A 4,648-nucleotide genomic window follows, 5' to 3' on the forward strand; every position below is an offset into this window, starting at 1 on the left:
ACGAGGATGTGAATTAATTTGACATTCACAAAAGATTTATGAGAGGTCATTGATGAGAATGGAGAATAATAGGGGACCTAAAGACGAACCTTGCAGTACACCTTTCTTAATAATTTCAAATTGTGCTACTGTATTAACTGTATTTAGTGGGGGGGGGGCACTAAAATCTCTTTACAGGACCTTTTTATACATGAAGATTAGGTCTTGAGAGTGTGAGACTTAAATAAGCAGCTTGACCGCATCAAAAATTCTCATTTTTTTAATCAAACTGCATATTGTTGGTGAACAGTTGCATTCACTTCAATTCACTTCACTTATGGTACAAGTTGGGGAAAAACGTCTTGGGGGTGTGGACCTCTTTGCATCAATCATTTCCACTGAACTAGAGGCTCAGTGCAAACATGGCCAAGTCAGCAGTACGATATTTGTCACCAGGATGTAAAGATGCAAATGAAATAGTGATTTGATGCTTTGTACTTCCTGTTCTGGGAAATGTAAAAAAAAAAAAAAAAAGTGTGTTGAGGCTATCGTAGACTACATTCATACTTGTGCTTTTTTTAAAAAGTAATTTTGTTCTTATCAAGCTTTCAACAAGTCGTTGCCCTTCAGCATTTGAAAATTTTTCACCAACACACTGAAAAACAGAATGAACAAAGTCAAAATACGGTAAAATAGAAGGGCCAAATTTCCTTAGACAATTTGGTTTTATTTCTAAAGCATCCATTTCCTGTTTTTTGTAAGATCCTGTAACAATTATGCCCGATTTGAAAATTGACATATAACTTAAATAAAAGAGAAAAAATGGAAATAGAGGAATTCTTTTAAAAATGTATTTCACAAAGAAGTGAGTAAAACCTAAAATAGTGCGACTGTTGTCTGTCTCCATGTGCCCTGCGATTGTCTGTCAACCAGTTCAGTGTACCTTGACTCCTGCCCAATGCCAGCTGGGATAGGCTCCAGCACTCTTGCGACCCCTGGTGAGGATAAGCAGCTCAGAAAATGGATGGATGTTTCTGTAGGACCCCAATGTATGCGTTGTTAGTTTTTGAGCAGTTAAAAATTGAAAAACTGCCAGGAGTGTGTCGACTCCCATACATTATTATTATTTTATTTGATATTCATGCAGATTGCTTGGGAGAATTCCTACGCACCCTTGAGGACCCTGGTGAGGGTGCAAAGCTTGTCCACTGTGGTACAGCCTGGACAAAAACTACCCTGTGCCTCATGAATCTAAAATTTGACCTCCTGACAGACCCGCTTCTCCAGACTTCGTGAATAGAACTCGGGCTGGGGACGGTGATCCCCCTGGGCAGATTCTGGGTGAATTTCATCTGCCACTGATGAGCTTTTGAACCATTTTGGTGACTACAATCCCACAGATAAAAGAGCTATCCTCAGAGACCCCAGACTGTGCTTTATCACGGGAACCCCTGCCTGTGGAATTTAGGAGGTCGTCCAAGTATTCTTCCACCGATTCCCGACGTCCTGAATTTGAGGTCAGCAATAAGTGTTGACGGTGCACTGCTTCCCCGTTCTGAGACGCCACACGGTGGAATAAAACTTCTTTGAAGCTGTCCAGGAGTCATCCACCATGGGTTCACTGAACTCCTTCCATTTCTGAATTTTTGCCTCAGCGACCACCAAAATTGCATTCTGCTTGGCCAGCTGGTATTCAAGAGCTGCCTCCAGAGTCCTGCAGACCAAAAAGGACTTGTGCCCACCAATGGGTTCCGGGCCAACAAACCACCAGGTGGTAGTACTTGGTTAAAAGCTTCACCTCTCTTCTCACTCAAGTGTCCAAGATGTAGATGTAAGTCTTATGACAAAACCCCAAAGTCATTAAACTGCACTAAAGCCTTGGATGTCCTGGTTCCAAAAAAAAAATGGATGGATGGACTCATCTGAGCCTATTCCTGCTTATCCCACTCTGTCAAGAGGTTGGTCTGCTTTCAAACAAACCTCAGAACTGTCGGACATGCTAATTGTCATATAAAGCACTGTATAGTAATGTATAGATCTTGTGCATGTGATGTCACAGTTTGCACGGCGCCATATCGAGCTCGTGCACCTGTGTCATCAAATCACGTCACTGGCCGGAAGTGACAGTCAAACAAACAATTCTTCAATGCTAAGTCGATTGGAGACGACGTGAAAGTACATCTTATAGCACAACGCCCAGAGTTTTGTCCGATACAGTGAAACACCCTGGACGCATACAAATACTTCGTTGCTGGAACTGTTTTCAATCAAGAATAAATCCCACATAGTGGTGGAGCCACTCAAATTTTTTCAAAACAAATACCGATATTTAAATACATGACCCCTCGTTTTACACAAACTCGCGTTCATTAACTATGATTGGGAAAAAAAAGACAGCGAGCTGGCTCCTCCGTACACGAAGCGTGTTGCGGTCACACGTTAAACTTCGGTAAACTTCTCTGTGACCGACATTTTTTTAAGCCTATCTCAGCAGTTTATTTTCTTTTTTTAAATACGCATTGGACTCATCTGAGAACAATGCATATTTAAAAAAAAAAAAAAACGTCTGTCATGGAGAGGTTTACGCAAGATTAACGCGTGGCCCCAACACGCTTCGTGTACGTTGGAGACAACTCCCTGTCATTTTTTTTTTTTTTTTTTAAAAAACGCATTGTTCTCAAATGACCCAACTTGGCATTATAATTACTTCTTGGGAATTTCAGTTTGAGAAGAATAATTCCTACCTGAAGTGAAGTTATCGCTACACAGTCGTGCGTATTTGGTCGGCCACCATCCATCACGTTTAATTGCCAAAATCCATCAATCTTTTCTGGTCTTTCCAGCTGGTATTCCATAGAATGATCTCTTTGAATATCTGTCTCGTCTGTTGTGACAACCAACAGCACAACAAGTCTCGGGCATTGTGAATATTCTGCTCCGATTCAATGTCCCCCACACTGTCGAGCAGCTCTTTTTGACCGGCAATATGGCGCCGTGAAAATGGTGACGTCACGAGCATGAGCTCTATTGCCGGTCAAACCTGGCTGCTCTACAGTGCGGGAGTCGTTGAATCGGAGCCGATTTTTCCCAATGCTTGAGACCTATTGTGTTGTTGGTTGTCACGATAGATGAGACAGTTCTTGAAAGAGATCATTCTATGGACTACCATCTGAAAAGACGAGAAAAGATCGATGGACTTTGGAAATTCAACAGGATGGATGGTGCCTGTGTATTGATCATTTCATTCCAGGCAGGAATTATTCTTCTCAATCTCAAATGATCATGATGTATTCATAATGCCAAATTGACTCATTTGAGAACAATGCGTATTTAAAAAAAAAAAAAAAAACTGTTGCAGAGAGGTTTACGGAGGTTACTGTGTGGCCGAAATATGCTTCCGTGTACGGAGGAGACGACTCCTTGCCCTAAATTTTTTTTCCCCAGTCATAGTTAATGAATGCAGGTTTGTGTAAAACCAGGGGTCATCTATTTAAATAATGGTATTTGTATTGGAAAATATCTGAGTGGTCCATCCTTATGTGGGATTTATTCTTGATTGAGAACAGATCCGGCAATGAACTATTTCTATGTGTCCAGACTTTTATACGTTTTCAAGCTTTTCTGTGTAAATCTCAGCGACTTACTCACCAGATCCATGTGTATATCCAGTTGTCCAAAAAAAGCGGAAGCGAATTAACAGTCAAATTTCTTAACAACGAAACCATCGACTTCGGCATTAAATATGGGTCCTGTATGCCAAGTGTCTCTCATTTTTCCACGTACCTTCATTTATTATCACCTTCTAAATGTTTAACGCTATCGGACAAAACTCTGGGTGTCAAGCTATAAGACATTTTTATTTTGTCTCAATGGAATTAACTTGCAACAATGCTTTGTTTGACCGGCAATATATCGCTCTGTACAGTAGTAAACATTGTGTCCTCATGGAAAATTGAAGCCCCATGCTTCAGCCCAAAAAGACACTACATTGATATTTTGTTTTGTATTGAAATAAAAGTTTGATTGTGTCCTAAATTTAAATTAAACCCAAAACTGACATTTTAAGGCACTGTGGCCATACATTATGGATGTTTTAATGCAACAGTGACATCTTGTGGCATTGATGCGATTACTTTGGCTTTATCCACAGAGTGTTGCCAAAATTCCCATTCTACTGAAACTTCAAAATACACCAGACCACAGACTTTAACTCATGCAACATAATTTTAACGTGACTCAAACATTACGTTAATGTTATCATCAAACAATACACATTTCTGGGTCAGGGTCCAAATTTCCATACATGTTGAGCTCAGCCAAATTGGAATAACACGGACTCGGGTAAAACATGAAGTCTAATGCGATGAACAGCTGTCAGAAGTACAGCAATACTGGAGGTTTCTTTTTTTTTTTCTCGATAATGCTTATTGCTGCTTAAAAGACGTACACTAATAATTAAGTCAAAATGCAGTTTATGATTGGTAAATTGCATAGATAAGGAATGAGATGACAGATAAATGATAGAATAATGCATTGTAAATATAACTGTAATAAAGAGGTAGGGGTCAGCTAATGAGTAAATAATTGATTTGAAATTTCCTGAAGTTTCACAGTAATTAACCTCACTTTATAAATGTGTACAGGTAGGAGAAAAAATGAGCTAGAGATG

Source organism: Syngnathoides biaculeatus, chromosome 11 (genome assembly GCF_019802595.1).
Source record: "Syngnathoides biaculeatus isolate LvHL_M chromosome 11, ASM1980259v1, whole genome shotgun sequence".
Taxonomy (NCBI): Eukaryota; Metazoa; Chordata; class Actinopteri; order Syngnathiformes; family Syngnathidae; genus Syngnathoides; species Syngnathoides biaculeatus.